The 23,296-nt window shown below is 49.0% G+C and overlaps 2 protein-coding genes and 2 non-coding genes across 17 annotated transcripts in view; 2 read left to right on the forward strand and 2 right to left on the reverse strand.

The window, feature by feature from the left end:
- The window catches only part of LOC127039376 (zinc finger protein OZF-like), a 231,323-nt gene that overhangs the window by 124,368 nt on the left and 83,659 nt on the right, over positions 1-23,296 (forward strand). The gene's annotated exons all lie outside the window — the stretch shown is intronic.
- The window catches only part of LOC127039365 (zinc finger protein 883-like), a 116,613-nt gene that overhangs the window by 79,116 nt on the left and 14,201 nt on the right, over positions 1-23,296 (reverse strand). The gene's annotated exons all lie outside the window — the stretch shown is intronic.
- Positions 18,894-18,967, reverse strand: TRNAI-UAU (transfer RNA isoleucine (anticodon UAU)). The gene has a single exon. It is a non-coding gene; the product is annotated as a tRNA-Ile (tRNA).
- TRNAF-GAA (transfer RNA phenylalanine (anticodon GAA)) lies at positions 20,585-20,657 on the forward strand. Its single transcript has one exon. It is a non-coding gene; the product is annotated as a tRNA-Phe (tRNA).

Consider the following 23,296-nt stretch of genomic DNA (forward strand, 5'->3'; position numbering starts at 1 on the left):
CTCCGTGGGATTCTGCTTCTGCCTTCCCCACAAACTGCTCTGCTCGGTCCACCAGCTGCTCTGCTCCTCCAGCTGACCTGTGATCTGCTCCAGGTGTCTCCAGAAACTGCTCTGCTTGCCTCACTCCATAGGCCACTCCAACAGTCCCACAAACTGCTCCTCTCTATCAGCTGCTCTGCTCCGCAATATAGCTTCAGACTCCCGCACTAGCTAACACAGCTCTTTAACGATTTCAACTCAAGAACCTAAAACTTCAATTCTTAAAAGAATAAAAAATCAGCTCTACTACTCAATTGTTAAAAGAGAAAATAGTGCAATTGGTGTTTCTGGCTCACCGAAGGAGCCCAGTCCCTTGTCTAGTCAGTGCTACTCAATTGATGGTGAGAATCCCTGTCTCAAAGCAGTATCACAGTTCCTCATCCACACAATCAGGGTGACAACACTCCACATCTCACGCCCCAACAACAAATAAACTGTGGATACCACAGCTGCCAAAGCAACCATCCCAGCCTGCCGTGGCCATGTCAGACGGGGTGGGTGTGCCTATGCAAACACGGTCAGCCCCTGAAATTCTTTTCCACATTCGCCATAATTCACTACCAGATGTCAGGGTAGAGTTCATCCTGCTTCTGCTGACATAGGTATCTGTGCCCCCCACAACCCCCTAATCCCACTGGTACCCATCTAGCCTGGATAAAGGTATCTGTGCTCCCCACAAATCTCTAAGCCCCCTAAGGAACCCACAAGCCCAGATGTAGACATCTGTACGTCCCACAAACCCCCTAAGACCCACAGGACCCCTCCAGCCTGTAGGTAGGTATCTGTTACCCCCAGATCCTCACAAAGACCCTCGGGACCCCTACAGCATGGATGTTTGTATGTATGACTCCCACAAACTGCCTAAGCTACCCAGGCCCCCCTACAATCAGGACGTAGGTATCTGCTCCCCCCCAACACACCTAATTCCCCCGGGAACCCTCCAGCCTAGACGTAGGTATTTCTGACCCCACAACCCTTCTAAAACCCCTGAAACCCCTCCAGCCTAGACGGAGGTATCTGTGCCCCCCACAAACCTCCTAGGCCACGATGGGACCCCTCCAGCCTCGACATAGTTATCTGAGCTCCCAATAATCCCCCTAAGCCCCCCGGAAGCCCTCCAGCCTAGACGCAGGTATCTGTGCCCAACATGAATCCCCTAAGGCCCCCAGGATCCCTCTTGCCTTTACGTAGGTATCTGTGTCCCCTACAATATCACTAAGCCCCCCCAGGGACCTCTCCAGACCTTACGTAGGTTTATGTGCCCCTCACCAACTCCCTAAACCGCCAGGGACCACTACTGCCTGGACGTATGTATCTATGCTCACCACAACCCACTAAGCCGTCCAGGGACCTCTCCAGCCCGGACGTAGATATTTGTGTCCCCCATGAAGCTCCTAATCCCCACCGGAACGCCTCCAGCCTGGATGTAGCTATCTGTGCCCCCGGCGACCCCTAAGCCCCCCAGGGACCTCTACAGCCTCTACATAGGTGTGATGCTCTGTGCATTACCCTGCGTGGCCACACGGTGTCACTGTTGCTCCATGCGGGAACTGCTCTGGGCATTACTGTGATGGAGTAAGGACTGTCTATGTGGGGGATGGGAGAGCAGCGGGTGACTTTAGGACCGGACACATGCTCAGCCTGTAACCTGAGCTAGGCAGGAGGGAAGGGGTCAGCAACTTTTCCTGGGAAGCTGGACGCAGGAAGGGGCCAGCTGGAGGGAGTTGGGTTAGTTCAGTTTCGGTTTTGGGCTGGGTGGTTGGAATTCAGGGAATCCCAAACTGGGAACTAAGTTTCCTGAACCCCCAGAAGGACTCGATTGCGGGGTCCTGCTTGTGCCTCCAAGCTCTGCTGTATCCTTTGCTCCTGTTGTCCAATAAACCTTCTGTTTTATTGGCTGGCTGAGAGTCACTGTGTGTCCCAGGAAGAGGAGTGCAGGACCGGACTCCCCCACACTCCGTGACAGACCCTAAGCCCCTCCAGGACCCCTGCAGCTTGGACGTAGGTATCTGTGCCCCCCACCAAACACCTAAGCCCCCTGGAGACCCCTCCAGCCTGAACTTAGGTATCTGTGCTCCCCACAAACCCTCTAAGCCCCCCAGGGACCTATACAGCCAGGACATTGGTATCGGTGCCCCATATAGACTCCATAAGCCCCCCGGGACACTCCAGTGTGCACGTAGGTATATGTGCCCCTCAGAAGCCCCCTAACCCCCAGGAACCTCTTCAGCCTGGACGTAGGTATTTGCACTCCCACAAACCTCCTAACCCCCCATGGAACATCTTCAATCTGGACGTCGATATCTGTGCCCCTCACAAAACCTCTAATCCCCCCTGGGACCAATACAGCCTGGACATACGTATCTGTGCACACCCGAACCCCTTAAACCCCCTGGAATCCCTACAGCCTGGACAAAGGTATCTTGGGCCCCCACAAATCCCTTAAGACTCCCAGGATGCCTCCAGCCTGGATGTAGGTATCTATGCCCCCCACTAACCCCCTAAGCCTCCCGGTACCATTACAGCCTGGACGTAGGAATATGTGCCCCCCACAAACCCTCCTGGGACCTCTACAGCCTGGAGATTGGCATCTGTGTCCCCCAAAAAACTCTCTAAGAACCCCAGGGATCCCTACTGCCTGGACGTGGGTATCTGTGCACCCCAAGGCCCCTAAGATCCCCCAGACCCCTACAGTCTGGATGTAGGTGTGACAGTGCTGCCCGTGGGAGCCAGCTCAGGTCACTCAGTCAGGGTGTACTGCAAACAAAACAGGGCAGACAAATCCCAAACGCTGCTGGTTATTTCAATACTTAGATTTACCAAGCCAGCACAAAACAGCTTCTGTAGTACCTCACTGGTTACTTAGAAGTTTAAACCATGCAGTTCCCTTAAAGTACCCAGCCTCAGGCCTCCGTCCAGACACACCTGTCAGATATGATGATGATTCCTGAAAATCTTATTTCATCATATAAAAGAAAAGATTCTTCCGATCCCAAAGGGTCAGCCACATACCCAGGTTCAACTACAACTTAGATCTTACCCAAAATACATGCTATAGCCAATTCTTATTAAGTAAGCTAAAATGTATTAGAAAAGAAAAGAGAGAGAGTGTTGGTTAAAAGATTAATAGACATATTAATCTTAAGGGCCCAAAAGCAAGTATTCCAATGGGTAGGAAAGATAGAAAATGTGGCAAAAGACCACCTTGGCTTAACCACGAGATCTTGCCTGACCTACAAAATAGAAAGGAGTCATATACAAAAATGGAATCTAGGTCAGATTACAAAGGATGAATATAGGCAAATAACGCAGGAATGCAGGGGCAAGATTGGAAAGGCAAAGGCACAAAATGAGCTCAAACTAGCTATGGGAATAAAGGGAAACAAGAAGACTTTTTTATCAATACATTAGAAGCAAGAGGAAGACCAAGGACAGGGTAGACCCACTGCTCAGTGAGGAGGGAGAAACAGTAACAGGAAACTTGGAAATGGCAGAGATGCTTAATGACGTCTTTGTTTTGGTCTTCCCTGAGAAGTCTGAAGGAATGTCTAACATAGCGAATGCTTATGGGAAGGGGGTAGGTTTAGAAGATAGAATAAAAAAAGAGCAAGTTAAAAATCACTTAGAAAAGTTAGATGCCTGCAAGTCACCGGGGCCTGATGAAATGCATCCTAGAATACTCAAGGAGTTAATAGAGGAGGTATCTGAGCCTCTAGCTATTATCTTTGGAAAGTCATGGGAGACGGGAGAGATTCCAGAAGACTGGAAGGGGGCAAATATAGTGCCCATCTATAAAAAGGGAAATAAAAATAACCCGGGAAACTACAGACCAGTTACTTTAACTTCTGAGCCAGGGAAGATAATGGAACAAGTAATTAAAGAAATCATCTGCAAACACTTGGAAGATGGTAATGTGATAGGGAATAGCCAGCATGGCTTTGTAAAGAACAAATCATTTCGAACCAATCTGATAGCTTTCTTTGATAACGAGTCTTATGGCTAAGGGAGGAGCGGTGAATGTGGTATACCTAAACTTTAGTAAGGCATTTGATACGGTCTTGCATGATATCCTTATCAATAAACTAGGCAAATACAATTTAGATGGGGCTACTAAAAGGTGGGTGCATAACTGGCTGGATAATCGTACTCAAAGAGTAGTTATTAATGGCTCCTAATCCTGCTGGAAACGTATAACAAGCGGGGTTCTGCAGGAGTCTGTTTTGGGACTGGCTCTGTTCAATATCTTCATCAACGACTTAGATGTTGGCATAGAAAGTACGCTTATTAAGTCTGCAGACGATACCAAACTGGAAGGGATTGCAACTGCTTTGGAGGACAGAGTCAAAATTCAAAATGATCTGGACAAATTGGAGAAATGGTCTGAGGTGAGCCAGATGAAGTTCAATAAAGACAAATGCAAAGTGCTCCACTTGGGAAGGAACAATCAATTTCACACATACAGAATGGGAAGAGACTGTCTAGGAAGAAGTATGGCAGAAAGAGATCTAGGGGTGCCATAAACAGATAGCTAAGGGTTAACATCTCTTTCACCTGGAACGAAGTAATCTGAACACCTGACCAGAGGACCAATCAGAAAACAGGATTTTTTCAACTCGGGGTGGAGGAAAGGTTGTGTCTGGAGTCTTTGTTTTTCTTCTGCCTGATGCTCTCTCAGCTATGAGGAGTGATTTCTATTTCCTGCTCTCTAATCTTCTGTTTCCAAGTTGTGAGTACAGAGATCATGTATTTACATGTCTATAGTTGCTGGAGTGCTTTGATCTGTATTCTTTTTGAATAAGGCTGTTTATTCAATATTCTTTTAAGCAATTGACCCTGTATTTGTTACCTTAATACAGAGAGACCATTTGTATGTATTTTTCTTTCTTTTTTATATAAAGCTTTCTTTTTGAGTCCTGTTGGAGTTTTCTTTTCTGGGAAACTTCAGGGAAATTGAGTCTGTACTCAGCAGGGAATTGGTGGGAGGAAGAAGTCAGAGGGAGATCTGTGTGTGTTAGATTTACTAGTCTGATTTTGCATTCCCTCTGGGTGAAGAGGAAAGTGCTTTTGTTTTCAGGATTGGAATTATAGAGGGGGGACTCCCTCTGTTTAGATTCACAGAGCTTGTGTCTGTGTATCTCTCCAGGAGCACCTGGAGGGGGGGAAGGGAAAAGATTTATTTCCCTTTGTGGTGAGACTCAAGGGTTTGGGTCTTGGGGTCCCCAGGGAAGGGTTTCGGGGGGACCAGAGTGCCCCAAAACACTCTAATTTTTTGGGTGGTGGCAGCAAGTACCAGGTCCAAGCTGGTAACTAAGCTTGGAGGTTTTCATGCTAACCCCCATATTTTGGACGCTAAGGTCCAAATCTGGGACTTAGGTTTGACATGAGTGGCAGCGGTTACGGGATAGACAGAATCCAGAAGCCAGTAGGAATATTATATTTTTCTTTTCTCTCCTAAGGGCTTTTTAGCAGAGAGAAACAGTTTGGTTTTAAAAGGGAACCAGAGAGAATTTTTTTTCTGCTCTCTCTGGCAGTTGTGGCTTGCATAGTAAGCAAGAAGCCATTAAGAGGCTGTTAAGGGTCTTTTGTCACACAATAGCACTCCCATTAGGAGTCAATTACCAGCACTATATACATGCAAATAAAGTGGCTTTTCTGGTTTGCTTTACATTGAAAACAAAGGGCAAAAGCCCTGTTGCTAGGCAGACCCCAGGAGGCAACAGAGCCTGCAGTTCAGAAGATAAACACCGGAGGGCACCCCAACACAAGAAAACAGGAACCATGCCTACCAAGACAAAAATGGAGACCGAAGAACAAATCAAAGAAGCTGAACACAGGCGAGAAATGGAAAAAAGACTACAAGAGATGGAGCTGAGAGAAAGAGAAAGAGAGGCAGCCTACAAAAGAGAGCAAGCAGCCAAAGATGCAGACCACCAAAAACAGCTGGAACTCCAGAGGGAAGCCCACTGACAGGCCATGGAATTAGAAAAGGCTAAGCAAAACACAGCCAACCCTAACAACCCTGCGCCAATGATTGTTCCACAGCACAGGAAATTTCCCACCTACAAGGCAGGTGATGACACCGAGGCCTTCTTGGAAAATTTTGAAAGAGCCTGTCTTGGGTACAGCATCCCTGAAGACCAGTACATGGTAGAATTGAGGCTACAGCTCAGTGGACCTTTAGCAGAGGTGGCAGCTGAAATGCCTAAGCAGCAAATGAATGACTATAAACTTTTTCAAACCAAGGCCAGATACAGAATGGGGATAACCCCGGATCATGCTCGTCGGCCTTTCAGAACCCAAAAGTGGAAACCAGATGTGTCATTTCCCAAACACACCTACTACGTTGGGAAAAATTATGAGGCCTGGATATCAGGACACAATGTTAAAACCTTGGAAGAACTGCACCTCCTCATACAAATGGAGCAGTTCTTGAATGGTGTTCCTGAGGACATAACACTGTACATACAAGATGGAAAACCCAAAAATCTCGCTGAGGCGGGGGAGATTGGAGCCAGATGGATGGAAGTGGCAGAAAGCAAGAAAGCTACGGTCAAGGGGAACAAATACTCCAGGGGGCACACCGACCATAAACCCTACAACCGAGGACAGCCAAAGACCCCACATACAACCCAAGTCAAGCCACAGACGCCCTATTCGTCCACCTCACCAGTCTCCAGTAACTCACCTCGGCCCAGTGACCCATCAGATGGAAGATGCTTTAAGTGTAATGAACTGAGACATATCAAGGCCAACTGTCCAAAGAACACCATGCGAGTGCAATTCATTACACCACCATCACACCAAAGATCCCCAGGCCCAGATGCCTCTCAAATACCCTTGGAGTGAAGGGAAAATCTGAGAGTGGGAGGAAAGAAGGTTACTGCGTGGAGAGACACGGGGGCACAAGTGTCAGCTATCCACCAATCCTTCGTTGACCCCAAATTCATCAACCCAAAGGCCAAAGTTACAATTTACCCCTTCATGTCACAAGCTGTAGACTTGCCTACAGCTGAACTGCCTGTCCAGTACAAAGGCTGGTCAGGAATGTGGACTTTTGCAGTCTATGACAACTATCCTATCCCCATGCTACTGGGAGAAGTCTTGGCCAACCAGGTGAAGCGGGCCAAGAGAGTGGGAAGGGTTACACGTAGCCAAACCAGGCAAGCTTCCAGACCCATTCCTGTTCCTGAGCCGTCCACAGAGGCCCCGTCTGTGTTACCAGAGACCCAGACAGAGGTACTGGACCCGGATTCCATGCCTACCACTGAAACAGCCACAGCACCTCCAGTCCCAGGCCCGGAACTGGAACAGCAACCAGCACCAGCAATTGCAACCACAGCTTCAAACTCAACGCCAGAGGGCACCAGCGAGCCAGAACTGGCAGAAGCAACATACAGCCATACCCAAAAGGCTCAGCCAGAGCCTGAAATACCCTCAGGTGCACCAGCGGAGAGCGGTTCACTAGCAATGGAAACAACCCCATCATCTACATCGCTTCCAGAGGGACCAAGCCCAAGTCCACAGTCTGAGGAAGAACTGGTAACCCCAGCCTCAAGGGAACAGTTCCAGACTGAGCAGGAAGCAGATGACAGCCTTCAGAAAGCTTGGGCGGTGGCACGGAGCACCCCACCGCCTCTCAGCTCTTCTAATCGATCCCGGTTTGTTATAGACCAAGGACTTTTATACAAGGAAATTCTTTCTGGTGGACACCGGGAAGAATGGCAGCCGCAAAAACAGTTGGTGGTTCCAACTAAGTACCGGGGGAAGCTTTTAAGCTTAGCCCATGATCATCCCAGTGGCCATGCTGGGGTGAACAGAACCAAGGACCGGTTGGGGAAGTCCTTCCACTGGGAGGGGATGGGCAAGGACGTTGCCAAGTATGTCCAGTCTTGTGAGGTATGCCAAAGAGTGGGAAAGCCTCAAGACCAGGTCAAGGTCCCTCTCCAGCCACTTCCCATAATTCAGGTCCCATTTCAGCGAGTAGCTGTGGATATTCTGGGCCCTTTCCCAAAAAAGACGCCCAGAGGAAAGCAGTACGTACTGACTTTAGTGGACTTTGCTACCCGATGGCCGGAAGCAGTAGCTCTAGGCCACACCAGGGCTAACACTGTGTGCCTGGCCCTAACAGACATCTTTGCCAGGGTAGGTTGGGCCTCCGACATCCTTACAGATTCAGGGTCTAATTTCCTGGCAGGTACCATGGAAAAACTGTGGGAAACTCATGGGGTGAATCACTTGGTTGCCACCCCGTACCACCATCAAACCAATGGCCTGGTGGAAAGGTTCAATGGAACTTTGGGGGCCATGATACAAAAATTCATCAACGAATTCTCCAATAATTGGGACCTAGTGTTGCAGCAGTTGCTGTTTGCCTACAGGGCTGTACCACATCCCAGTTTAGGGTTTTCACCGTTTGAACTTGTGTATGGTCACGAGGTTAAGGGACCATTACAGTTGGTGAAGCAGCAATGGGAGGGGTTTACGCCTTCTCCAGGAACTAACATTCTGGACTTTGTAAGCAACCTACAAAGCACCCTCCGACACTCTTTAGCCCTTGCTAGAGAGAACCTAAAGAATGCTCAGGAAGAGCAAAAGGCCTGGTATGACAGACATGCCAGAGAACGTTCCTTCAAGGTAGGAGACCAGGTTATGGTCTTGAAGGCACAACAGGCCCATAAGATGGAAGCATCATGGGAAGGGCCATTCACGGTCCAAGAGCGCCTGGGAACTGTGAACTACCTCATAGCATTTCCCAATTCCTCACTAAAGCCAAGAGTGTACCATGTTAATTCTCTCAAGCCTTTCTATTCCAGAGACTTACAGGTTTGTCAGTTTACAGTCCAGGGAGATGATGCTGAGTGGCCTGACGGTGTCTACTACGAAGGGAAAAAAGACGGTGGCGTGGAAGAGGTGAACCTCTCAACCTCCCTGGAACGTCTGCAGCGGCGACAAATCAAGGAGCTGTGCACTAGCTTCGCCCCATTGTTCTCAGCCACCCCAGGACGGACTGAACGGGCATACCACTCCATTGACACAGGTAATTCTCACCCCATTAGAACCCCACCCTACCGGGTGTCTCCTCATGCCCAAGCTGCTATAGAACGGGAGATCCAGAACATGCTACAGATGGGTATAATCCACTCATCTACCAGTGCATGGGCATCTCCAGTGGTTCTGGTACCCAAACCAGATGGGGAAATACGCTTTTGCGTGGACTACCATAAGCTAAATGCGGTAACTCGTCCGGACAACTATCCAATGCCACGCACCGATGAGCTATTGGAGAAGTTGGGACGTGCCCAGTTCATCTCTACAATAGACTTAACCAAGGGGTACTGGCAAGTACCGCTAGATGAACCTGCCAAGGAGAGGTCAGCATTCGTCACCCATGCGGGGGTGTATGAATTTAATGTCCTTCCTTTCGGCCTTCGAAATGCACCCGCCACCTTCCAGAGGCTGGTAGATGGTCTACTAGCAGGACTGGGAGAATTTGCAGTTGCCTACCTCGATGATGTGGCCATTTTTTCAGACTCCTGGCCCGAACACCTACTACACCTGGAAAAGGTCTTTGAGCGCATCAGGCAGGCCGGACTAACTGTTAAGGCCAAAAGGTGTCAAATAGGCCAAAACAGAGTGACTTACCTGGGGCACCAGGTGGGTGGAGGAACCATAAACCCCCTACAGGCCAAGGTGGATGCTATCCAAAAGTGGCCTGTCCCACGGTCCAAGAAGCAGGTCCAATCCTTCTTAGGCTTGGCCGGATACTACAGGCGATTTGTACCACACTACAGCCAAATCGCTGCCCCACTGACTGACCTGACCAAAAAGACCCAACCAAATGCAGTTAAGTGGACTGATGAGTGTCAAAAGGCCTTTACCCAGCTTAAGGCAATGCTCGTGTCTGAGCCTGTACTCAGGGCCCCGGATTTTGACAAGCCATTCCTAGTAACCACGGATGCATCTGAGCGTGGTATAGGAGCAGTTCTCATGCAGGAAGCAATGGATCACAACTTCCATCCTGTCGTGTTTCTCAGCAAGAAACTGTCTGAGAGGGAAAGTCACTGGTCAGTCAGTGAAAAGGAATGCTATGCCATTGTGTACGCCCTGGAAAAGCTACGCCCATATGTTTGGGGACGGCAGTTCCAACTACAAACTGACCATGCTGCACTAAAGTGGCTCCATACTGCCAAGGGGAACAACAAGAAACTTCTTCGTTGGAGTTTAGCTCTCCAAGATTTTGATTTTGAAATTCAGCACATCACAGGAGCTTCTAACAAAGTAGCGGATGCACTCTCCCGTGAGAGTTTCCCAGAATTCAGTAGTTAAAAAGTGTTCTTAAAATGTAGAAGTCTGTTAGTTATATACTTAGTGGTATATGTAAAGGTGCATGTGTTGTATTAATCTGTTTATTTTAAAGTTCTAGAAGGAAATCGCCGCCAGTGAGCTTCCCCACTGTCTGCAATTTGGAGGGCGTGTCATAAACAGATAGCTAAGGGTTAACATCTCTTTCACCTGGAACGAAGTAATCTGAACACCTGACCAGAGGACCAATCAGAAAACAGGATTTTTTCAACTCGGGGTGGAGGAAAGGTTGTGTCTGGAGTCTTTGTTTTTCTTCTGCCTGATGCTCTCTCAGCTATGAGGAGTGATTTCTATTTCCTGCTCTCTAATCTTCTGTTTCCAAGTTGTGAGTACAGAGATCATGTATTTACATGTCTATAGTTGCTGGAGTGCTTTGATCTGTATTCTTTTTGAATAAGGCTGTTTATTCAATATTCTTTTAAGCAATTGACCCTGTATTTGTTACCTTAATACAGAGAGACCATTTGTATGTATTTTTCTTTCTTTTTTATATAAAGCTTTCTTTTTGAGTCCTGTTGGAGTTTTCTTTTCTGGGAAACTTCAGGGAAATTGAGTCTGTACTCAGCAGGGAATTGGTGGGAGGAAGAAGTCAGAGGGAGATCTGTGTGTGTTAGATTTACTAGTCTGATTTTGCATTCCCTCTGGGTGAAGAGGAAAGTGCTTTTGTTTCCAGGATTGGAATTATAGAGGGGGGACTCCCTCTGTTTAGATTCACAGAGCTTGTGTCTGTGTATCTCTCCAGGAGCACCTGGAGGGGGGGAAGGGAAAAGATTTATTTCCCTTTGTGGTGAGACTCAAGGGTTTGGGTCTTGGGGTCCCCAGGGAAGGGATTCGGGGGGACCAGAGTGCCCCAAAACACTCTAATTTTTTGGGTGGTGGCAGCAAGTACCAGGTCCAAGCTGGTAACTAAGCTTGGAGGTTTTCATGCTAACCCCCATATTTTGGACGCTAAGGTCCAAATCTGGGACTAAGGTTTGACAAGGGGTCATAGTGGACCACAAGCTAAATATGAGTCAACAGTGTGATAGTGTTGCAAAAAAAGCAAACGTGATTCTGGGATGCATTAACAGGTGTGTTGTAAACAAGACACGAGAAGTCATTCCGCTCTACTCTGCGCTGGTTAGACCTCAACTGGAGTACTGTGTCCAGTTCTGGGCACCGCATTTCAAGAAAGATGTGGAGAAATTGGAGAGGGTCCAGAGAAGAGCAACAAGAATGATTAAAGGTCTTGAGAACATGACCTATGAAGGAAGGCTGAAAGAATTGGGCTTATTTAGTTTGGAAAAGAGAAAACTGAGAGGGGACATGATAGCAGTTTTCAGGTATCTAAAAAGGTGTCATCAGGAGGAGGGAGAAAACGTGTTCACTTAGCCTCTAATGATAGAACAAGAAGCCATGGGCTTAAACTGCAGCAAGGGAGATTTAGGTTGGATATTAGGAAAAAGTTCCTAAACTGTCAGGGTGGTTGGACACTGGAATAAATTGCCTAGAGTGGTTGTGGAATCTCCATCTCTGGAGATATTTAAGAGTAGGTTAGATAAATGTCTATCAGGGATGGTCTAGACAGTATTTGGTCCTGCCATGAGGGCAGGGGACTGGACTCGATGACCTCTCGAGGTCCCTTCTAGTCCTAGAGTCTATGAATCTATTAATGGCTATTAGCCATGCTGGGTAAGGAATGGTATCCCTAGCCTCTGTTTATCAGAGGGTGGAGATAGATGACAGGAGAGAGATCACTTGATCATTACATGTTAGGTTCAGTCTGTCTGGGGCACCTGGCATTGGCCACTGTTGGCAGATAGGTTGCGGGGTTGGATAGACCTTTGGTCTGACCCAGTATGGCCATTCTTAGGTTCTTGTGAAGGGAGGGGCAAATCACAGTGGCAAAGTTTCTGTAGTGTAGTGGTTATCACGTTTGCCTAACATGCAAAAGATACGTGGTTTGAAACCAGGCAGACACATGATGGTTTAATTTTCCCAGCTTCTACTGGCCTGTCCCTGCTGTTGTAGGAGCAGCAGTGATTTCTGTGCTCAAAAGGTCTGTTATACTTCCCCTCCCTCCTGCTTTTGTCTCCTCTCCCTCTCTGAATACCTGTGAAGTGGCTTTCCCTCTCCCCTCCCTCCCGGAATGCTTGTGGGATGAAGGGGCTGGTTGAAGAGCAGAAGAGCTCCTAGATAAACAAGGTGTCTGGGACTCTAATTAGGCAGCACTCACACACTCAGAGCATGGACATTGTCCAAGGTGGAGTGTGACCCACCTGATGCAGCCAAGTCATCTCTAGTCACAGGCCATGAAGAGCAGGTCCTTAAAAGGGGAAGGGGCCCTGTGCTCAGGAGTCACTCACAAGCTTGTACCTCCAGTGAATGCCCTTCGCCTGGACCACCTGGCCAGTGGTTCTCTGTGTTGTATTTCATTGTGCCTCAGGAAGACTTATCTTCTTCGCACCGTCCATCACTGCGCTGTGGGACACTTACCTTGCAGAATCCTGACATCTCCAGTGCCGTGCCAGTCCTGGGAGCATGAATATGCGAGTGTGACACCCCACCCGTCTTCTTTGGAGCTTAGCTGTCAGTATAATAAATGTGCTGTTTTCTGCCAAACTCTGGTGGGTCATTAGTCCTCCCTACGCATACTAGCTGGCCTAATTTTGGGTAACACCTGTGATAACCCCAACCCCTGCAGGACAGAGGGTCGGGAAATGAGCTGAGAAAAAGCCTTGGCATCAGCAGGGGAAAGCTAGAGGATCTGGGCCAGTCACCATTTGAAGCCTTGTAGCTTGGCCTCCTTTGCCCTGGGAGGTTGGCCTATAGCGGCCGGCTCTTCCTGCTGGCCTCCTTTGTGTGATTTTCCAAAGGAGAAAATGAGGCAGCAATGGGGCAAAAGAAAGTTGAGCTGAAGAAGGCAGGGCAGAAGCTAAGCACCTCAGTGCTGCTAAATGGGGTTAGTAGAGCACCACCATTCGTTCTGCAAAGCTTGGGGAGGTGCGGTTGGCTGCTGGAAGGTAGAATCCTGTGCCTGCCTCTTGGCTTCCCAGGGATGGCTACTTGCAGCCCAAGAGAGGAAGGATGGTTCTGGGTGAAAGGAAGACAAGCAAAGCTCTGGGAGGAAATTTGGGTGTGGGGTGCGGAGTCTGTGCTGGGGGAGGAGGTTGGGGTGCAAGAGAGGTAGCGCTGACCCCAGGCACTGCATCTCCCAAAATGACCAGTACACACAACCCTGCAGCAGCAGCTCCTAGGTGGGTGGGGCCAGGGGGTCTCCGTGCGCTTCTGCCTTCAGGCGCTGCCCCAAGAGCTCCCATTGGCTGCAGTTCCTGGCCAATGGGAGCTGTGGAGTTGGTACTCGGGGCAGAGGCAGCACATGGAGACACTCCCCCCGCCCCAAGGGATGCTGGGACATGCCAGCCACTTCTGGGAGCAGCACGCAGGGACGGAGGCAGAGTGGGCAGGGAGCCACCTCAATGCTGCTGGCACATCTCTGCACACCCATGGGGGGAGGGGAGCAGAGGGCCTCCATGCCCTGCCTGGGGTAGGGGCAGAGCACAGAGCTGCCTCCCCTCCCGGGTCTCTTACAGGAGTGGGTGGGTGGGGTCTTTTTACCTGCAAAGTGCAGCAGGTCGGACTAGATGGTCACACTGGTCCCTTCTGACCTTAAAGGCTCTAACAGGGAGAGGGAAGTAAAGGAAAAAATTTTAAAAAATAAACCAAACATTGTAATACCAGGATGACTCCAACTGCCCATTGTATAGTCCTGCCCCTTTTTTCCTCTGCTGGGTGTTTAATGACCTGCTGGGATTTGGGACACTGATTCTCTCATTCAGTTGCTAAACTGATACAATGTGACTGAAATTAAACCAATTCCCAGGGGAGAAAATATCACCTCATTGCATGGGCTGGGAATTGAACCCCAATCCACTGCTTGGAAAACAGCTATGCTCACCACTATACCACCAAACATCTGGAAAAAGAGCTTCTCCTACATGCCACTTATGCTTGTCAAATGAGGTTAGACCAGCACTGAGGAGATTTTCTACTTGATAAAATACACTGGATTCTCATCACTGAAAAAAGAACACCTCCATCTTCACTTGGGTTTGAACCTCAGCCTTTCAATTAGCCACCAAAGTTGTTAATCTATGTCTACACTACAGGATTATTCCGATTTTACAGAAACCGTTTTTTGAAAACAGATTGTATAAAGTCAAGGGCACGCGACCACACTAAGCACATTAATTCGGCGGTGTGTGTCCATGTACTAAGGCTAGCATCAATTTCCAGAGCGTTGCACTGTGGGTAACTATCCCATAGTTCCCACAGTCTCCCCTGCCCATTGGAATTCTGGGTTGAGATCTCAATGCCTGATGGGGCAAAGACAGTGTCATGGGTGATTCTGGGTAAATGTGGTCACTCAGTCCTCTCTCCATGAAAGCAACGGCAGGCAATCATTTCACGCCCTTTTCCCTGGATTGCCTGGGCAGACGTCATAGTACGGCAACCATGGAGCCCGTTCAGCCTTTTTTCACTGTCACTGTATATCTACTGGATGATACTGACAGTTGCAGTACTGCAACGCTACACAGCAGCATCCCTTTGCTTTTTGCAAGTTAGCAAAGATGGTTACCAGCCCTACTGTACTATCTACTGCTTTGCAAGTTGGCAATGACAGTTACCAGTTATACTGTACTGTCTGCTGCTGTCATTGGTGCTCCTGGCTGGCCTCAGTGAGGTCAGCGGGGGGTGCATGGACAAAAATGGGAATGACTCCCCAGGTCGTTCCCTTCTTTAAGTTTTGTCTAATGGAGAGTCAGTTCTGTCTAGACTATCAGCCAAGCCCAGAGAGGAAAATGGTCACTTCGGGTCACAGCCCCACAGATCCTACAGAAATGATGAGCTGCATGTCATTCTAGCCTCACTCATTGCTTCCCTTCCTCCCCTAGCCCTCCTGGGCTACCATGGAAGTTATCCTCCCATTTATGTGATGAAGTAATAAAGAATGCAGGAATTTGAAACAACACTGGCTTTATTGCTTCTGCAAGCAGAGATCAAAGGGGAGAGGGGAGCGCAGCCTCCAGCTGCTAGGATATTCCAGGCAAGACTGAATGTCCATTAGACAAAGCTTAAAGAAGAGAATGAGCTGGGAGTCATTCCCATTTTTGCCCAGGCACTTCTGGCCGACCTCACTGTGGCCAGCCAGGAGCACTCACGGGATGACAATGACAGATACCAGTCCTACTGTATCGTCTGCCATCTGCAAGGGAAGGGAACGGGATGCTGCTGTGTAGCGCTGTAGCACCATGTCTGCCAGTAGCATCCAGTAGACATACAGTGACATTGGAAAAAGGCAAGAAAGGATTTTTTTTCTCTTTCCTTTCACGAGTGGAGGGAGGCAACGACATATACCCTGAACCACCCACGACAATGTTTTTGACCCTTCAGGCTTTGGGAGCTCAGCCAAGAATTCAAATAGTTTTCGGAGAGTGCGGGAACTGTGGGATAGCTACAGTCGTCAGTCGCCCCTCCCTCCATGAGCGTTCATTTCATTCTTTGACTTTCTGGTACGCTTGTCTCAGTTCCTTAAGTTTCAGCACTGCGTTGAGTCCCTGTTGTGGCCTCTGTCCATCATAGCCTTGGAGATTTTTTCAAATGTTTTGGCATTTCGTCTTTTGGAACGGAGTTCTGATAGAACAGATTCATCTCCCCATACAGAGATCAGCTTCAATATCTCCTGTACGGTCCACCCTGGAGCTCTTTTTTGATTCTAGGACTGTATGGTCACCTGTGCTAATCAGCGCTCCACGCTGGGCAAACAGGAAATGAAATTCAAAATTCAAAAAGTTTGCGGGGCTTTTTCTGTATACCTGGCCAGTGCATCCAAGTTCAGATTGCTGTCCTGAGCTGTCACAATGGTACACTGTGGGATAGTGCCCGGAGACCAATATCATCAAATTGCAGCCACACTAACCCGAATCCGACATAGCTATACTGATTTCAGCACTACTCATCATCAGGGAGGAGTACAGATACCGGTATTAAGAGCGCGTTATACTGATATAAAGGGCTTCATTGTGTGGACGGGTGCAGGGTTAATGCGATTTAATGCTGCTAAATTGGATATAAACTCGTAGTGTTGACCACGCCAGAGAGAGCAGCAGGTTTCCCCTATTGTTTCCTGCTCTTGTTTTCTTGACTAGTTTCTCGTCTGCACCAACTTACACTTTTACTCTGTCAGTCTGGCTAGTTCAGTTGGTAGCACAGCAGACTGATAATCTGAGGGTCCAGAGTTCAAGTCCCTAGTCAGGTGATAAACTGTTTACTACATCTTTAAAAATCTGTCTTTCTGGAGTCGTCTTTTATCATGTTTTTTCTCTTCAGGATTTTGCCTTTCCTAAGAAGGGCCTTTGTGGGGGTGGGGATTGAAGGGGCAACTTCCTGATATCCCCCCTTTCCTCACAGCCTGGAGGAATAAAGGCCTCTGGGCATATAGCATGTTCCTCCCCTGCACACACACACACAGAATATCCCTAAGGAATTAGAATCGCCTGCTGCCTTCCCCATCCTGCTGGATCCCCAAATGAGGATACTCTTCAGTCTAAACCCATGTCTCCTCTATTCCCAATGCCCCTCAGACCCAACCCTCAGTCCCTCCTATGCTCACTGCTCCTCACTCCCACCCACAGCCTGCTCCTCTTCACCTTTCTCCTCTGTCACAATCCACAGCCCCCTCCTATTCCCAGTGCCCCTCAATCCCAACCCACAGCCCCCTCCTATTCCCAGTGCCCCTCAATCCCAACCCACAGCCCCCTCCTATTCCCAGTGCCCCTCAATCCCAACCCACAGCCCCCTCCTATTCCCAGTGCTCCTCAGTCCCAGCCCACAGCTCCTTCCTTCCCTCCAGCAGCAGGTGCTTCAGACCCCCTCAGGAAGATTTTCTTGCAAGGTTTCGTGTATGAGTCTGCATGTGGATTTTACAGTATGTTGGAAATATGTTGTGTTGCTTGCCAAAATGATCATTTTTGGCTGGTGTTGGATTCCCAGTCTCCTTGTTATTGGGACAGGAGAAATAAAGGGTTGTTGTCCTTGTTGTGTGAATCGAGGGCAGCAGAACTGTGCTTGGCAGACCCCGATGGAGGGACTCACCCTCAATTCAATAGCACTCGCTAGGCAGGGGACATTGGTTCCAAAGCCAAGTGGGCTGGGGTCTGAGTCCTCATAGTAAAATTTAGGTATTAGACCAACTTTAGGACAGGGTGGCTGTGGAGGGGTGAGTGAGTCCCTAGACAACATAGTGAATACGGTGCCTTCTTATTTTCCCCGTTTTCCACCCAGGATGGCGGATGAACTCTACAGAGGCACCTCTGGGCTTGCACTGACTAAGGACAACAGCTGTGAGTGGGGTGCAGAGAGGGGATGGCTCAAGTTAAATGACTTTTGGTTGCTGGACTTATGAACCGTAGGGAAAAGGACAATGCCCAGCTTATTTGTGGATGGATCTTTTCCTCGTGGTTTAGGTTTATGTGTTGGGGCTGCTGACATGACTTCTGCTAACCCTGGGCTTGCATTGCAATGTAGACGTACCCTAAGAGTGCAGCTATACTGAGATAAAATTCCTGGGGCCCGGCTGGCCTGGATGATCTGATTTGGGCTCCTGGGACTCAGGTTGTGAGGCTAAAAGCTGCAGTGCAGACATTTGGCTCAGACTGGAGCCCAGGCTCGGAGACCCTCACCCCTCGTGGGGTCTCGGAGGCTGGGCTCAAGCCCATGTGTCTACACTGTAATTTTATTACCCTGCAACACAAGCCCCACAAGCCTGGATTAGCTGACGCAGGGTTTGAGAATAGTGACTTGGTGTGTTAATGGCAGTGTAGACGTAATGCTAGGCTATGTCCACAGTGTAATGAAACACCCAGAGCTGCCCCATGCCAGCTCAGGCTCCTGGGGCTTGGGCCGTGGGGTGGTAAATTTGCAGTGTAGACGTCTCGGCTCAGGCTCAATACCGGGGTCTGGGACCCCACAAGGTTGGGAGGGAGTTTAGCAAGCCAAAAAGGTAAAACGGCAGTGGAGTATTACCGTGGACTCAATAGCATTTCTTCACTGGTCTGTCTGCTTTGGGACAGTGACAATGACATGTCCTGCTGTATTTGTTATTTCAAAGGGCAGTTTAGGATTTTCATTCTCAGACACTGGGCACAAAGCAAGACTCAAACCTCGATGCAAACTAAACGAGCTGCCCACAGATTCTGGCAGCCACAATGAGCATTTGGTGTGAGAGCTCAGATCTGCCCCTGTCCCAGAGGGAGGGGGTCATCTGCAAGGGGACTGGACCACTAAACTATCAGCTCCTAACTCCCAAACTTTCAGTAACTCTATTATCAGTGGCTGTGAGCATAATTTAAACCATAAGAAAAACCACACTGGGCTAGACCAAAGGCCCATCTAGCTCTGAATCTTGTCCTCTGACAGTAGCCAATACCAGGTGCCCCAAAAGCTACTTTCCCAGGCACCACTGGGAGTTGAACCCAGGATCCCCTGCTTATAAGGCAAGTGTTTTAGCCAGTTGAGCCATGGTGCCTGCGTGTAACTAAAACACAGTGTCTGACCACACCTGGCTCACTGACATCTCCACCAGGCCCTGACAAGCTTTGCTTGTGTTTGGATTCTGCAAAGCAGAGGAGCAGATGAGGTTTTCCTTGCAAGCTGTGTGTGTGTGTGTGAATCTTTGGCCAGGTCTGCCCTACAAAGTTATTTTAGCATCATTACATTGCTGAGGTGCGTGAAAAACACACAACGCTCCTTTGGTCACCAGCTTTTGGCTGGTGCACACACTGCAATGCCACGTCTGGCCACAAAACTGCCCTGTTTTGGTGACAAAATAAAACCACCTCGACGAGAGGCCTAGAGCTTTTTGCAGCAAACTTAAAGTGACAGAGTGCCAGTGTAGATGCTGCAGTTCATTATATAACCATAACTGGCCTCCAGCAGTATCCCACAATGCCCTCTGTGAACTCACCTGCCCTGCATTCTGCTACAGAGCCATGGGGCCCTCCCCTTTCATAGCTCCAGGAAGTTCTGACAGCTGAGCCTGCTGCGCCGCTCCTGCAGCCAGGAGCAAATCTCTGCCATGGATGCTGCTCACTCCCACCTGCAAACATAGAGCAGGTGGCAGGAGCTTCCTTACAGTGGGGGCGGCGGGGCATTGGCATCTGAACTGTGACACCCCCATGACACCCCTTCCTTCGAGGAGGCTCTTACTTTCTAAACAGGGACGGCTGTTTTCTAGTAAAATCACTAAAAGGGAAGGAGAAAACTTGAAAGAGGTTCCTCCTGGAGCTCACGTCCGTGAACCTGAATACTCTCTCAGTCCTCAAAGAGAGACCTGGAGAAGGAGACTTGCTGAAGCGAAGCAAAGCCACAGGGGTCTCTGAGGTTTCCCTGGCCCCTTGCCCCGTCCTGCCTGGCTGATATCAGCATCTCTCTGTGAGGTCACCACCTCCCCACCGCCTTGGACCAATAGTCTGAGGTCCTGGAAAAGGCCTTTATGATGTCACTGCCACACCCCTCCCTTGCTGTGCCAATGTCCTGCTCCTGACCAGGCCCTTTGGAGGTCTGAGCTACTCCCTATTCAAGGCAAGAAGTGTCTTCGGTGCTGCCTACCCCTGCTCCATATGTTAAACCATTGAATACCTTATTTTTTATTGCATTTGTAGCTCATGTCATGATTTCAATGCACAATCTGGATGCATGATTTTCTTGATCATATAAGACAATACATTTTCATGCTAGGATGTGTAAATCTGTATTTATTCATGCCATATATAAGAAAATAAAACAAATTCATTTCCTCTAAGCATATGGAAACTTTTTAATTTTCACAGTAACTGAAATGTACAAACACCTAGAAATGGAACTGTCACCAGCACAGGGTTGGCCAGTATTAAATAGTGTTACAGTAGGAGACAGCGTCAGGATGTTAACCCCAGGCCTTTTGTTCAAAGGTCGTGTCTCTCGCCTTTCCCCCACGAACTGAAGTGCAGCATTAAATAGATCCAGAGACTAGTTGATGACATTTCTGAGTGCTAAAATAGCAAGCGCTGTCCTTCCTGCATTGGCCAGTGGTGACTGGAGAGCTGGTTTGTTGAAAATAAGCTTCAAGGTGAGAAGCAGCAGCCCAAAAGAGCTCACTACAGGTGCTGAAGTAGCTCAGTTGGGAGAGAGTTAGACTGAAGATCTAAAGATCTGTGGTTCAATCCCAGGCTTCAGCAGCCTCTTTGATCCCCCTCTGTGCAGCTGTGGGCTGTTTCCTGGCAACACACCAGTCCCTTTACCTAATGCACATTCTTTTTTTCAGGCTATGCAGCAGGAAAAGGCAGCATTGGCTTCTGCAGCCAGTTGGCCCTCCTGAAATTTCTTTCTTCTCTTGCTCTTTCTCAGCCAGGGGAAGAAAAAGCAGCTCCCCCTCAAGCTGGAGTCACAAGGGTGATGTAAGGACGACTTCCTGAGCCCCTGCTCCAGTCCTCTGCTCTGCCAGCTGACCCATCGAAGAGCTACCACCATTTTCTCCAGGTTCTCCCCTCGGTGTGCGCCAGGGTGAGCACCACCAAAGTGCAGGGAATTTGAGGGCGGGGCAGGACAGGGCAGCGCACTGTGATGGAGTTTCTGTAGCGTGGTGGTTCTCACATTTGCCTAATCTGCAAAAGGGCCTCAGCCCAAAAACCAGGCAGAAACGTAGTGGCTTCCTTTTCCCAGCTCCCCTTGCTGTCCAGCAAGGCCTCCTCCTTCTGCCACTGGCCTGTCCCTGGGATAACCCCAACCCCCGCACGATAGAGGGTGGTGATATCAGTGGAGAAAATACCTTGGCGTCAGCCTGGGGAAGCTGGAGGAATTAGGCCAGTCGAACCCATGGAAGTGCACTTGGCTGCTGGGAGGTAGAATCTTGTTTCTACCTCTTGGCATCCCAGGGGTGGCTACTTGCAGCCCAGGAAAAGATGTGAGGTTCTGGGTGGAAGGAAAACAAGTTAAGGGTTAATGTCTGTTTTACCTGTAAAGGGTTAACAAACAGGGACCCAAACACCTGACCAGAGGACCAATCAGAAGACAAGATACTTTCAAATCTCGTGTGGAGGGAAGCCTTTGTTTGTGGGTTTGGGGTTTGGCTTTGCTCTCTCTGGGTCCTGGACGGGGCTAGAGGTGCAACCAGGTTTCTGCCAATTTCTCTGCTACAGTCTCTTATCTATTCAGAATTGTAAGTAAGAAAAGGCGGCCATAGTCTTTTAATTTGTTTTTTTTTCCATTTGCATATGTGTACTTGCTGGAATAGTTTAAATTGTGTTTCTGCTGGAGAAAGTTTCTTTCTATTGTTTATAAGTTGAAAGACCCTGTAACTTTTTACCATCTAAAGAGCAGAGATAAACCTTTTACTTTCTTTCTTTCTTTTTTATTAAAAGTTTTGCTTTTTAAGACCTGTTTGATTTTTTTTCCCAGTTGAGGTTCTAGGGAATTGAGTCTGTATATTCCAGGGAATTGGTGGGGAGAAGGGAAGGATAAATTTCCTCTTTGTGTTAGATTCACACAGCTTGAATCTGTATTGCCTCTGGGTGAGGGGGAAGCAGAGAGGGAAAGGTAAATTTCCTCTTTGTGTTAGATTCACGGAACTTGAATCTGTATTGCCTCTGGGAGAAGGGGAGAGAGAAACTTGATCTCTCTGTGTTGTGTTTCAAGGAATTGAATCACAGTATCTCCTAGTGTACCCAGGCAGGAAAGATCTGGGAGGAGGTAAAGAGGTGGGAGGGAATGGTTTATTTCCCTTTGTTGTGAGACTCAAGGAATCTGGGTCGTGGGGTCCCCTGGGAAGGTTTTGGGGGGACCAGAGGGTATCAGGCCCTAGAAATTCCTGATTGATGGCAGCGCTACAGAATCTAAGCTGGTAATTAAGCTTAGAGGACTTTATGCTAGTACCCATATCCTGGACGCTAAGGTCCAGATTTGGGAATTATACTATGACATGAGTGGGCTGCTTTCTGGCAAGATGGTTTTCTGTTTTAGGCTTGGGAGAAGCCTGCGAGAGGAGTTGTTCCAGTGAGAACTGCTGCTCCTTCCTTGCTGACCTGGGGGTGCCAGTGACAGCTTGTGAGGGGGCAGATGCTGGCTTGAGTGAATGGGATATAGGAAACCCCAGCCTGCCCCTCCAGGCCAAGTTCACTGCTTGTCTGCTGCTTTGTGACATCCAGATTTAAATCTTCCCAGCATGTGCTGTGGTTCGTGTATTAAACCTTCCTGGTGGGCCTGGTCCTTGCCAAAGTAGCTCAGCTGGGAGTGCATTGGATTGAAGATCTAAAGGCTTCTGGTTTGATGCCAGGCTTTAGCACCCTCTTCACCCTGGGTGTGTTGTGCTGGGCCTTCTTCTGGGTGTGCAGCTGTGCCCTGAACTTGTGATTTTTCCTAATTTCAGAGACAACACTTGCAGAGGGCGTGTGTTGGGTCATGTGCCCCACCTGGATTAGCTATCGCCTGCTACATTATGTGGTGCTGCCAGGCTCACTCCCTCCTGCTGAAGACAGCCCAGAGCCCTTTAAATCCCGGCTGCGGTTGAGATTTAAAGGGCTCAGAGCTCCCCATTGCTGCGGGCAGCCCAGAGTCCTTTGAATCCCGACTGCAGCTCTGGTGGCCGGGCTGGGGCCAGGATTTAAAGGTCTTGGGGATCCCCTCAGTGGCAGGAGCTCTGGGCCCTTTAAATCCCTGCCCTGGCCCCGCAAAGCTCAGGATTCCCCCTGGCAGCCAGAGCCCCGGACCCTTTAATTTGCCCCTGAGCCCCAGGGCGCTCCCAACCACCTCTGCAGCTAGGAGCCCCTAGTTAATTTAAAGGCTCTGGGTCTCCCAGCCACAGCTGGTTCCCCAGGGCCTT

This window comes from Gopherus flavomarginatus, chromosome 23 (genome assembly GCF_025201925.1).
Source record: "Gopherus flavomarginatus isolate rGopFla2 chromosome 23, rGopFla2.mat.asm, whole genome shotgun sequence".
NCBI classification, from domain to species: Eukaryota; Metazoa; Chordata; order Testudines; family Testudinidae; genus Gopherus; species Gopherus flavomarginatus.